We start from the raw sequence: 14,152 nt of genomic DNA, 5'->3' as shown, positions 1-14,152 counted from the left end.
ATTTCCTCATGGATTTCAAGAAACATCATGTTGTGTACTTTCTTAGTAATATCTTTATTGTGATGTAGCAGGCCCAAAACTAAGGCTACGGGGCTCATTTACTAAGGGTCCGAACGACGCACTTTCGTCGGCTTTCCCAAATATTTCTGCAACACCCTCGCCGATGCAATGGCGAAGGAGTGCTTGCGAATAAGCCCCACAGCATGTCACCACATCACACAGGGGACATTGCAGTGGTTAATCCTGCCTGGCAAGGCAGAAGTTAAATTTGTGTATGATGCAAGATGTGTATAAACCTATCATCCAATGTCTTGTATTATATCCTGTCCTCTGTAAGCTGAGATGTGATTGGAGGAGCAGCCACCACCTGACCAAGGGGAGATAATAAAGCCCCTGGCCAGGAATGTTCTAGAGAGCACTCAGAGAGAAGTCTCTCTCAGGAGAGAGCGGAGAGCAGTCTCTCCCAGAAGGGAGAAGAGACCAGTCCTGGTCAGACCTGAGGGTCTGCAGGACACCAGCTAGAGATCTAGTCAGCCAGCATACCAGATAAGAGCAGGAAGAGCTTAGCCCCTGTCTCTGAAGAGTGGAGCTAATAGACTAGCTAGTATAGTGAGGAAAGGGGTATCATCCTACCTTCAAGGGTGATACCTGAAGCACTCCAGGACGAGCTGAAGCTTCCTATTAGGACACAGCTACCTCTCAGCCTGCCCTCTGCATCCAGGCTGGCGAACTACCTCCTGTGGCTTCCTCCAAAAGCATCTCAGTACTCCATCACTCTGTTAAAGGCACATTGCTGAAGTTCCTGTCGGTTCCAATAAAGAACTGTAAGTTGTTTTTGTTCAACCTCTGCCTCTGTCTGGTCCCTGCTACTACAGCTGCCATCATCACGGCACCCTGTCCACCACACAGAGACTCATACTCTAGACACCAAAGGGTTGCCCCAGGGAGATCCGCTATAGCAGCTTCTCCCTCATCATTTCTTGCCAACACCACCCTGCTGGAGACCTGCCAGGCTGTAGGACAGCCCTCCGGTTCCCCATACCAAGCACCGTGACACAAGCGTGCTTAGGCCGCAACCGCCAGCCACTCAGGTACTGCGGGCCCAGGCTGACTCCAGGCCCCGAGAAAAGGCTAGGCCCCGGTGGGGGATGTTGCAAGTGGCGTCACGATCACAGGATATATACTTCTGTGCCTTATCCTGGCACTAAAGACTGTACTTTATTAAGAAACAACTGTGTTGCCTAACCCTGCTGCCATCCGGGTTTAGGCCCAAGTAATTGTGTGCATTACTACTTTGAACTGTGTTATACTGCTGCCACGTGCTGTCGAGCTCCGCTCCAGCACTCAAGAGGTTAACCCCTGCGCGTATGGCACGAATCCTGCCTCAGCGCGCTGTGGCGCAGCAGAAAATTCAGCCCGCCACAACTCCTGGCGGGAAAGACTCAAGCTCCGCCCTCTGGCGCGAAACTCTCCCGCGCTGCAACGCCAGTGAGAGCCCACGAGGTACCTCAGAGTCAGCGCAGCCGCCATCCAGTATCAGAGAGGTTAATCGGCCATCTTGGATTTCTCCACGTGCTGTCTCCTGTCCTGCCGACATGCCGCACAGCCTCCGAGATGAAGAACCAAGTGTCGTATGGCCTGCCCACGAGCCTCGGGCACCTTCCTCTGCTGCACCGCTTACTGCTGTCTCCCGTACGCAGTCTTCAATGGCGGATTCTCCACAGCGGCTGCCTCCTCCGATTCGGGACCTCCTGAGGACCACCGCGGATGTGAGTACCATGGCCCCCAGGGCCTATATCACAGTGACTGTTACTATATCTCCCTTAGCCCCAGCTGGGGTACAGTCCGGCCTCCCTGCAGAGGGCCAACATCTCCCCATAGGAGGCTCGGCTACAAAAGGGACTCTCTTAAAGGGGCCTGACCCCTTATCTAATGCTGCTGACCGTCCTGCGGAGTATCCAGGACCACCTGCTAAGAGGCCCAGGCTATCCGGTGAGAACGCCCTGCCAGCTACAGAGGTTACCACCGCCAGCGCAACAGCGCCCCCAAGAGCTACAGGTCAGTCCAGGAACAACAATCCTTCAGCTGTCAGCAGTGAAGAAGTTACAGCTCCTGCGGTCATCATCATGCGCTCCACAGCGCCCCCAGCTACAGAAGGTCAGCCAGAGAAGTGCCTGTCTCCTTCCTTTGCTGAGATGCCTGCCGCCGAAGGTGACCTCCCTGCTGTTCCAGCTCCAGCTTCTGGGTGTTCCATGTCAGAAGTTCCAGTGTCTACCACCAGATGTCTTCAGGTGACAGATCTCAACACTGCTTTCTTCACCCAGGCTGATGATGTCCCTGCTGCAGTTCCTGCTTCCATGCCTGCAGCCATTGCTCTTGAGCAGCAAGAAGATTAACCCTGAAGGGCTGAAAGCCTCCTTCAGGTACTGTGTACATATGTATATCTATTCCTCCATTCCCTATAGAGCCAGAAACTGTCCTGAGACTCTTCCCTATTTATTTACCTCAGTCAAGGGACCTTCCTTGAACTGTCCACTATCATGTGCTATGATAGCACCCTTCCTCTGCCACAGCAGAGATTCCTTCAAAGGACTCTGTCCCTCTACACATAGAGGAGACCCTTTGCATCTTTATTGCACTTTTCCCCACATCAAGGGCTGTACCCAGAAGATGGACTTTGTCATTAAAGACCTTCTGTGAGACTCTTGCCAACTCCAGGGAAAAGTTGCTACTTTACTGACTTATTATTTTGCACTTAATGCCTCCCTTTTAGGTATGGACATTATGCTTGCACTTTTTTATGCCTTTTCCTTTCCAGGTAAAGAGACATTTTATGCTGCTACCCTGAGCAGCCTACCTCCTGTAACATTTGTAACGTTCAAGATGTGTACCCATTGGGCTCCTAAGCCAATGTGAATTTACCTACTGTTTGCACACTGTCAAGATATATGCCAGTAGTCTGCATTAACCCTTTCATAGGCTTTACAGGTTGTAGTGTGGCTGTGTCGGACCGTCTTTTTGTAAAACACTGACCGCTACCTTATCCCCAAACCGAGGTTTGCACATGGGGGTAGTCCGTAAACTGCGGGTCCTTCGGGGACCGGGGGTGTTACAGAGTTAGCACCTGGATGCCACTCATACTATGGGTAAGGATGTCAGTCAGGAGGTACTCGTGTCGCATATGCTAATGCAATGCAGATATACACATTATATATTTGTCGCCAGGGAAGAAGTGTTTACATAACAAATATACAGGCCTTGGTGCAAGGAGTGGATTACAGGACATGACACCACACCTTTCCTACTGTACAGTTCGGTTTAATGGCGTCAGCGACCAACTGTCAAGCACTTACATGTTTTGTCTTAGTCCGACACCAACCCAGGTGCCTGTCTCCAGGACCATGGGCGGTTTGTCCCTACACCTCACATAGCCTGCACTTCCTAGAAGTGCCCCTATCCACCTCTGCGCCCCAAACCATCAGTAGTCGAGCCGAGGGCGGCTCTTTCAATTGCCCCGGGGGTATGCAACACCCTCGCCGATGCAATGGCGAAGGAGTGCTTGCAAATAAGCCCCACAGCATGTCACCACATCACACAGGGGACATTGCAGTGGTTAATCCTGCCTGGCAAGGCAGAAGTTAAATTTGTGTATGATGCAAAATGTGTATAAACCTATCATCCAATGTCTTGTATTATATCCTGTCCTCTGTAAGCTGAGATGTGATTGGAGGAGCAGCCACCACCTGACCAAGGGGAGATAATAAAGCCCCTGGCCAGGAATGTTCTAGAGAGCACTCAGAGAGAAGTCTCTCTCAGGAGAGAGCGGAGAGCAGTCTCTCCCAGAAGGGAGAAGAGACCAGTCCTGGTCAGACCTGAGGGTCTGCAGGACAACAGCTAGAGATCTAGTCAGCCAGCATACCAGATAAGAGCAGGAAGAGCTTAGCCCCTGTCTCTGAAGAGTGGAGCTAATAGACTAGCTAGTATAGTGAGGAAAGGGGTATCATCCTACCTTCAAGGGTGATACCTGTAGCACTCCAGGACGAGCTGAAGCTTCCTATTAGGACACAGCTACCTCCCAGCCTGCCCTCTGCATCCAGGCTGGCGAACTACCTCCTGTGGCTTCCTCCAAAAGCATCTCAGTACTCCATCACTCTGTTAAAGGCACGTTGCTGAAGTTCCTGTCGGTTCCAATAAAGAACTGTAAGTTGTTTTTGTTCAACCTCTGCCTCCGTCTGGTCCCTGCTACTACAGCTGCCATCATCACGGGCACCCTGTCCACCACACAGAGACTCATACTCTAGACACCAAAGGGTTGCCCCAGGGAGATCCGCTATAGCAGCCTCTCCCTCATCATTTCTTGCCAACACCACCCTGCTGGAGACCTGCCAGGCTGTAGGACAGCCCTCCAGTTCCCCATACCAAGCACCATGACACAAGCGTGCTTAGGCCGCAACTGCCAGCCACTCAGGTACTGCGGGCCCCGGCTGACTCCAGGCCCCGAGGAAAAGGCTAGGCCCCGGTGGGGGATGTTGCATTTCCATTTTGCGCCAAATTGCCCTGGGATTTTGGTGCACAGGATCGGATTGTGGAGCATCGGCGCAGGCTTTCACGTGTCAGAAATCAGGGGCGTGGCCGTCGGACAACCCGACGGATTCGGAAAACTGCGGAATTTAAAAAACGTTTTGTGACGCAAGATCAGCACTTACATGCACCAGGAAGAAGAAGTTGAACTCCGGTGGACCTCGGTGCCGCAGCGACACCAGCTGGAAATCGGGCGCATGACCTTAGTGAATTCCGGCAGACCCGAATCCTCGTTGGATAACGCGCCGCGGGATCGCGACTGGTCCGGGTAAGTAAATTGTGCCCAATAACTAGAAAATAGAATTACCCCGGGGCAAAATGAAAACTTCAATGTAAAATGAGCCCTATTTTGTATCTGTGTACACATTGGTCAGAGGCAGATCCAACACAGGTGGGCGAAAGTGACTCAAGTTTTCGGTGGACTATACACCACTATGTAATATGTTGTAATATATGGCTATATCTCTATAGAAATTATATGTTCGCTCAGTGAAGCAAATTCTGTACATTGGGGGAGATCATATTGGGTAATCTGTGGCCTGTGAAATCCCCCACTTGCCTTCCCAGCCTCATGACTGCCAGGGCCACCATGATTTCTTCTGTAGAGTCAATGGCCTATCTGCCTTTGGATAGAACTACATTGGTTTTCTCGTTCTTGGTTCTGTCTTTCGACCCTACTTCTGGTCCTATCTATGGTTGATTCCTCTGATCCGGCGTATTCTCATTGTTCTTCTTGAGATTCTCTTCTGATGCAATGCTCTTTCAGATTTACTAGGCTTATAAAGTTCTTCAGGAAAATATTCTATATAACAATGAGAAAGATCTGGACTAATAGGTGGCACCTAATACTAAATATTTTCCCATTAAACTATGTATCTGTCTGAGCAGCCTTTGCTTCTCTATAACATGCTGACTGCACAGTATGCCATATTCTCATATTCTCGCATCCTTGTTCATAATTATTTTGCACTAGTTGTAGTTGGAGCTAAAACCTTTAGGGACAGTAGCAGTTGCAGACTGAAGACTGCCCGTGCCAGCTTTATGTAGGGAACATACAGGCAGTTCCCGAGTTACGTGCAAGATTGTTACATAGGATTGTTCTAAAGTTGAAATTGTATGTAAGTCAAAACTGTATATTTTATAATTGTAATTTTTTTTTTTGCTTCAGTGACGATCGGAGTTTCAAATTTTTTGCTGTAATGGGACCAAGGATTATCAATAAAGCTTCATTACAGACACCTTACAGCTGAGCATTGCAGCCTGGTACTATAGTAACATCCAGAGAGGTCACCAGAGGTCACAGGGGGCAAAGGGGTCCGTCTGTAACTAGGCGTCGTTTGTAAGTCGGGTGTCCTTAAGTAGGGGACTGCCTGTACATGTGCTGAGGTCAAGCCAGCCTTTTGGCACTTGGACTATGTACCGGCCAACCACAACCCTTTTTCCACACCCAAATTCTCAAGGCCACTACCACTTTGTTGGACCAGTCGGAAAATTGCAAAAAAGAAGCTCTAAAAACCTTTTTTTATGGCGCAAGTCCATCATTTTTGGCGTAGGGGTGTTAATGAATCCCCCCCAATGTGTTGTGTGATGCCTAATGTAGGAATGCACACCAGAGACTCACAGGACACGACGGCAAAAGTTCAGCTTGGGGCTTCCATGTGACTTTTCCTTTTGCCTATAAAGACCTTTCAACGGTGCATGAGACCCACTGATGCAGGACTAGCAGTAAAGTCTTAAAAATAAGGGGTACATGCCGAAACATATGTTTTTTCTCCTCATTACCAAAAACCTGTATGTATCTAGAAAATAGCATATAAACAATTCATCAGACACCTATAATATTGTATGTACCTCAGCTCCTCACATATGTTAATGCCTTCTCGGAATGTAGTGAGAATGGAGGAAAAGGAGAACACTTTAAAACGTACAGCTGCATATTTCTCTGTAGCCTCACTTAAATTTCTTTATACTGACCTACAGCTAATCCTGACATTAAAAGTATAATGATCTCCATAATGATTTGGGGCGGGACACTTCTGGCATATTCAATCACAAATCTTATTGTACAGAGCAGGTTGAAAGATTTGCAATGCTTAAATTGCTTCACATCAAAGAGGACCAAAGTGTTGTTAAGAAGCTTATGGTCCCCCATGGTTTTCAGACCCAATTTCAACTGTGATCACTGCAACCTGCAATAGCTACGCCATAGTACTTTGGCTACTGAGATAGAAGCTATTTTCATTGTAGGAGTGGGGTGTAGATAGCACAATAGTATTTTAACCTTTGGTTTTTTATTATACTGAAAAAATATGCTACGAAAAGACATCTTTCTCTAACAAGTACAAAACAGTAAATAAAGCCTTCAGACTCCTCTCACACTGAGCCGCGTGATTGATGAAAAGAGAGGATCGTTCGAAAAAGTCAAATTTGCTGTCGGAAATACAATGAAGAACAAACTGTAAAATGTTTTTCCTTAAAGTTTTGTTGTATTTCATAGTAGTGAAGTATTTTATACATTGGTCTCGGTAGGGGGGCTATATTTTAGCAATATCAATTTTCTAATCTTCACATTTGCAGTTGTAGCAGTTTATAATGGTGTCTTTTAATGGACTATGTGAGAGACTGCTCCGTAGTTTTTTCCTCCATGTAATTTTTACCATCTACATTACCAACTTTACTTAGACCACTCAGATAACAGGTCAGAATGCCATGTTGACCTGCCATGGCTGGCTAGTGGAAAATGGGTCTTCTTGACTGACAACCACATAGGAAGGTGGAATAGGCCTAGGAACCGCCCTGGAGAAGCATGGTGTGATGTTGGTTGAAGTGGGCTTGTACTTTGGGAGTGATGGTAAATTGGAAGCTAGGAGGATTTGCCCACCGGTGACTGATAGTAGGCTGAAGGCCAGGAAATAAGAATACTTAGTTTGCCATAGAGATGCCACCTGGTGTGTTGGGTTCAACCTCTTGAGGTGAGGTCATAGTGTGAGAATAGGCAGACTGATATTTGAGAATGGGGTAAGGAAGAGACTTTAGAAGTACCCCTTCCTGATGGTCAGACAGATAGCCAAATGATAAAATTAAAGCCTGGGCATTAGTTCCAGATTGTTCTCCACTATGTTCTCCACTTTGGTTGGCTTCAAAAATATTTTTTACAATCAGACAAACATTCAGAATTTTTCAGTATGAAAATCTTCATCGGATAAATCAGGTACTTGACTGTAAACTGTGTTAGGATTCAGTGTTTTTCATCACAAATCGATGGAGCAAGCTAGAGATTATTATCATTTATAAATATGCAAATCAGCCTGCAAGTGCACTGAGGGCGGGCCCTATTTTTTTTCAATTTACACATGCCGAAGTTCTTCTGTTCTTCTCTGAAATCACCACTAGTAATGAGAGGACACAAAGTTCAGGTCCTGCCGAGGCCGAATTTGGGTAACAAACCCAAACCTGGACATGAACCCCACCAGTAACACTTGTAGCAGCAGAAGGCATTCAGATCCCAGTAGTGTGAGGGCGCTGCCATTTTCAGGAGAAAGGATCGTTACCCAAAATAGCGGCACTCGTGCGCCACCAGCATGTCAATTGCGGAACACACAAGCCACATTGATTATAATGCTGCCAACAGCGATTGCATATGCTACCAGCAGGGGAGTGAGCCACATCTGGACCTTAGCTGTTGACAAAATTTTAGGTATGGTAACTTCGAATCAACAAATTTCAAAGCAGACACTAAATACTACCCTTTAGCCATGAATGACCTTTGCAGCTTCTGAATGCGACATGACTGCCTGTAAAATTGATCCGGCCCCGTTGCTCTTTTCAAGCTAATTTGCATGCTAATTTTTTAAGTCCTATTTGAGAGACCTGCATTACACTATTATAGATTTGAAAATTTTTTTGAACCTAACAAACTTTTTTAAAGGATAAAAGAGGTTGCCAGAGATCGAAAAACACGTCTGCTTTCTTCCAAAAACAGCTCCTCTCCTGGCCACAGGTAGTGCGTGGTATTGCTAGTAAGTTCCATTCATCTCTGTTCGACTGAGCTGTAATACCTGCACAAACCATGGCCAGATCTGAAGCTGTTTTTGGAAGAAAGCAGTCAAGTGTTTTTTAACCTCCGGACAACCCCTTTAAATTTGAAGCTTCTTATGCAGGTCACTAAGTCCGTGACATATAAAAGTGTAGTGGACCACATAATATCAGTATGTAGTGCATCTATGCAGCTTGGTTATATTTCTAGTATTCCTGTAGCAGCATTCTCATCACATCCCGGCACATCACGCCGATGCACACGAGGCACACGATGCATAAACAGTGGCAATAGATCCCTATAAAAATACAGCTAAACCAAAATTCTAATAAAATACAACAATCGGTAATGTCTTCCTCTACGTCCCTCCTGCCACTCATGACTCTACGGCTGTAACGCAGGAGGCAGATGTTTTTTAAATTATTTTTAAATTCCCAAATAATATCTCTCTCGTTGTGTTGGCCGCTCAGCTGTATCATCTCCCGTCACATATAAACTACTGTAGCGTGACTTTTATAATTAGCCCTGGAAGATTACAGGCGTAGAGCTACCAGCTGCCGCACATAACAAAGGGTTACGCCACGCTATGGAGACAAATTGTAGGTAGTAGAGAGCGAGGAGCCGGTGTGCCAAGCAGTAGACACACACAACGTACACACACACACACACACTGCCAACGTGCGTGACACCAGCTCGTACAGGAGATGTCGGCAGAGTCGCCATGGAAACAAGGCCTGTGTTTGGAAGTAATGCTTAAACAATGGTCATGAGCCTCGTTTCATCCTAAGTAATGGGACTCGCAAACTGAGGAGATAAAAGAACTATGGAGAGCGGACATCTCTGTTGAGGTTTAAGAGATATCTCTCCATATCTGGAGTGCCTTTAAGAGTGACGAGAGATGTTGGCACTAAATTGTCACCTGAGTCCACATGAGTAGCAAGCATTGGGTCGGGACCTTTAGAAACTTTCCAGACATATTGGGGGAGATTCATTAAGGGTTCTTTGGCAGTTTTCTGTCAGAAAAGGCACTTGAATCTCTCCTACCCCTCCAGTTTTCTGTTAGAGAAGACACTTGAATCTCTCCTTCCCCTCCAGTTTTCTGTAAGAGAAGGCACATGACTCTCTTTCCCTCCAGTTTTCTGTTAGAGAAGACACTTGAATCTCTCCTTCCCCTCCAGTTTTCTGTAAGAGAAGGCACATGACTCTCCTTCCCTCCAGTTTTCTGTTAGAGAAGACACTTGAATCTCTCCTTCCCCTCCAGTTTTCTGTAAGAGAAGGCACATGACTCTCTTTGCCTCCAGTTTTCTGTCAGAGAAGGCACATGACTCTCTTTCCCTCCAGTTTTCTGTCAGAGAAGGCACATGACTCTCCTTCCCTCCAGTGTTCTGTCATAGAAGGCACATGACTCTCCTTCCCTCCAGTTTTCTGTCAGAGAAGGCACATGAATCTCCTTCCCTCCAGTTTTCTGTCAGAGAAGGCACATGACTCTCCTTCCCTCCCGTTTTCTGTCATAGAAGGCACATGACTCTCCTTCCCTCCAGGGTTCTGTCATAGAAGGCACATGACTCTCCTTCCCTCCAGTTTTCTGTCAGAGAAAGCACATGAATCTCCTTCCCTCCAGTTTTTTGTCATAGAAGGCACATGACTCTCCTTCCCTCCAGTGTTCTGTCATAGAAGGCACATGACTCTCCTTCCCTCCAGTGTTCTGTCATAGAAGGCACATGACTCTCCTTCCCTCCAGTTTTCTGTCATAGAAGGCACATGACTCTCCTTCCCTCCAGTTTTCTGTCATAGAAGGCACATGACTCTCCTTCCCTCCAGTGTTCTGTCATAGAAGGCACATGACTCTCCTTCCCCACCAGTTTTCTGTCAGAGAAGGCACATGACTCTCCTTCCCTCCAGTTTTCTGTCAGAGAAGGCACATGACTCTCCTTCCCTCCAGTTTTCTGTCATAGAAGGCACATGACTCTCCTTCCCTCCAGTATTCTTTTAAAGAAGGCACATGACTCTCCTTCCCTCCAGTTTTCTGTCATAGAAGGCACATGACTCTCCTTCCCTCCAGTTTTCTGTAAGAGAAGGCACATGACTCTCCTTCCCTCCAGTTTTCTGTCAGAGAAGGCACATGACTCTCCTTCCCTCCAGTTTTCTGTCAGAGAAGGCACATGACTCTCCTTCCCTCCAGTTTTCTGTCAGAGAAGGCACATGACTCTCCTTCCCTCCAGTTTTTTGTCAGAGAAAGCACATGAATCTCCTTCCCTCCAGTTTTCTGTCAGAGAAGGCACATGAATCTCCTTCCCTCCAGTTTTCTGTCAGAGAAAGCACATGAATCTCCTTCCCTCCAGGGTTCTGTCATAGAAGGCACATGACTCTCCTTCCCTCCAGTTTTCTGTCAGAGAAGGCACATGACTCTCCTTCCCTCCAGTGTTCTGTCATAGAAGGCACATGAATCTCCTTCCCTCCAGTTTTCTGTCATAGAAGGCACATGACTCTCCTTCCCTCCAGTGTTCTGTCATAGAAGGCACATGACTCTCCTTCCCCAGCAGTTTTCTGTCAGAGAAGGCACATGAATCTCCTTCCCTCCAGTTTTCTGTCAGAGAAGGCACATGACTCTCCTTCCCTCCAGTTTTCTGTCAGAGAAGGCACATGACTCTCCTTCCCTCCAGTTTTCTGTCATAGAAGGCACATGACTCTCCTTCCCTCCAGTGTTCTGTCATAGAAGGCACATGACTCTCCTTCCCCACCAGTTTTCTGTCAGAGAAGGCACATGACTCTCCTTCCCTCCAGTTTTCTGTCAGAGAAGGCACATGACTCTCCTTCCCTCCAGTTTTCTGTCATAGAAGGCACATGACTCTCCTTCCCTCCAGTATTCTTTTAAAGAAGGCACATGACTCTCCTTCCCTCCAGTTTTCTGTCATAGAGGGCACATGACTCTCCTTCCCTCCAGTTTTCTGTAAGAGAAGGCACATGACTCTCCTTCCCTCCAGTTTTCTGTCAGAGAAGGCACATGACTCTCCTTCCCTCCAGTTTTCTGTCAGAGAAAGCACATGAATCTCCTTCCCTCCAGTTTTCTGTCAGAGAAGGCACATGACTCTCCTTCCCTCCAATTTTCTGTCATAGAATGCACATGACTCTCCTTCCCTCCAGGGTTCTGTCATAGAAGGCACATGACTCTCCTTCCCTCCAGTTTTCTATCATAGAAGGCACATGACTCTCCTTCCCTCCAGTGTTCTGTCATAGAAGGCACATGAATCTCCTTCCCTCCAGTTTTCTGTCAGAGAAGGCACATGACTCTCCTTCCCTCCAGTGTTCTGTCATAGAAGGCACATGACTCTCCTTCCCCAGCAGTTTTCTGTCAGAGAAGGCACATGAATCTCCTTCCCTCCAGTTTTCTGTCAGAGAAGGCACATGACTCTCCTTCCCTCCAGTTTTCTGTCAGAGAAGGCACATGACTCTCCTTCCCTCCAGTTTTCTGTCAGAGAAGGCACATGACTCTCCTTCCCTCCAGTTTTCTGTCAGAGAAGGCACATGAATCTCTCCTTCCCTCCAGTTTTCTGTCAGAGAAGGCACATGACTCTCCTTCCCTCCAGTTTTCTTTTAAAGAAGGCACATGACTCTCCTTCCCTCCAGTTTTCTGTCAGAGAAGGCACATGAATCTCTCCTTCCCTCCAGTGTTCTGTCATAGAAGGCACATGACTCTCCTTCCCTCCAGTTTTCTGTCAGAGAAGGCACATGACTCTCCTTCCCTCCAGTTTTCTGTCAGAGAAGGCACATGACTCTCCTTCCCTCCAGTTTTCTGTCATAGAAGGCACATGACTCTCCTTCCCCACCAGTTTTCTGTCAGAGAAGGCACATGACTCTCCTTCCCTCCAGTTTTCTGTCAGAGAAGGCACATGAATCTCTCCTTCCCTCCAGTTTTCTGTCAGAGAAGGCACATGACTCTCCTTCCCTCCAGTTTTCTTTTAAAGAAGGCACATGACTCTCCTTCCCTCCAGTTTTCTGTCAGAGAAGGCACATGAATCTCTCCTTCCCTCCAGTGTTCTGTCATAGAAGGCACATGACTCTCCTTCCCTCCAGTTTTCTGTCAGAGAAGGCACATGAATCTCTCCTTCCCTCCAGTTTTCTGTCAGAGAAGGCACATGACTCTCCTTCCCTCCAGTGTTCTGTCATAGAAGGCACATGACTCTCCTTCCCTCCAGTTTTCTGTCAGAGAAGGCACATGACTCTCCTTCCCTCCAGTTTTCTGTCAGAGAAGGTACATGACTCTCCTTCCCTCCAGTTTTCTGTCAGAGAAGGCACATGAATCTCTCCTTCCCTCCAGTGTTCTGTCATAGAAGGCACATGACTCTCCTTCCCTCCAGTTTTCTGTCAGAGAAGGCACATGAATCTCTCCTTCCCTCCAGTTTTCTGTCAGAGAAGGCACATGAATCTCTCCTTCCCTCCAGTTTTCTGTCAGAGAAGGCACATGAATCTCTCCTTCCCTCCAGTGTTCTGTCATAGAAGGCACATGACTCTCCTTCCCTCCAGTTTTCTGTCAGAGAAGGCACATGACTCTCCTTCCCTCCAGTGTTCAGTTAGAGAAGGCACATGACTCTTCTTCCCTCCAGTTTTCTGTCAGAGAAGGCACATGACTCTCCTTCCCTCCAGTTTTCTGTCAGAGAAGGTACATGACTCTCCTTCCCTCCAGTGTTCTGTCAGAGAAGGTACATGACTCTCCTTCCCTCCAGTGTTCTGTCAGAGAAGGCACATGACTCTCCTTCCCTTCCAGCCAATAATTAACATGGTTTGTGTAATGAAAAGTTAATACATTTTCCAAGATACTTTCTGCATCAATTCCTCAATGTTTTCTAGATCTCTGCTTGCTGTCATTCTATAGAAAGCTTCATTGTATACATCCCATAGATAAACAAAGCTCCATGGTCTTGTGATGTCACACAGGTGCGCGGCTCATCTGCATCAGACAGAAAGTATATTGGTAAATGTAATAACTTAATTTTTTGTTAGAATGTGCTTAAAGTCAACCCTTTTAATTAATTCCCTGATTGTGCCTATATCCTAGAGATCTGTTATTTTAGAGAGAAATCCGTTTTTATCTTTATGCAAATTATGTTTTTGGTCTGCTAAAAGCCCATGTATCCATGTAGCCCCTATATGCTGCCCCCAGCAACTGACTGGCTAGGCCTTGCTTTACTCACCCCCCAGCTTCCCTGAGAACATGCAGCTGAGCCCAGGCAATCAACTCTGCAAGGCACTTTACAAAAAACTCTGAGCAGAGTAGCCCTTGGTCAGATTAGCTAGCTTATAATTCAGCAGTCAGATGATTTTGGCATTGCCCCATGATTTTTTGTATAAAAATCGATAACTCAAGCCCCGTCTACCACTGTTGGTTCAAAGAAATTCTCCAGCTACAAAAAATGTAAAAACTCACAGCAGAAAACTAAAAACACACATGATAAGTATCTAAAGATATGGGAACCTTGGATAACATTCAAAGCGTCTCCAACACAACTCTCTCTAGCAGAACAACTTAGAAACAAA

The sequence above is a fragment of the Engystomops pustulosus genome, chromosome 4 (assembly GCF_040894005.1).
Source record: "Engystomops pustulosus chromosome 4, aEngPut4.maternal, whole genome shotgun sequence".
Lineage (NCBI taxonomy): Eukaryota > Metazoa > Chordata > Amphibia > Anura > Leptodactylidae > Engystomops > Engystomops pustulosus.
Note: the sequence above shows the minus strand (reverse complement) of the source record.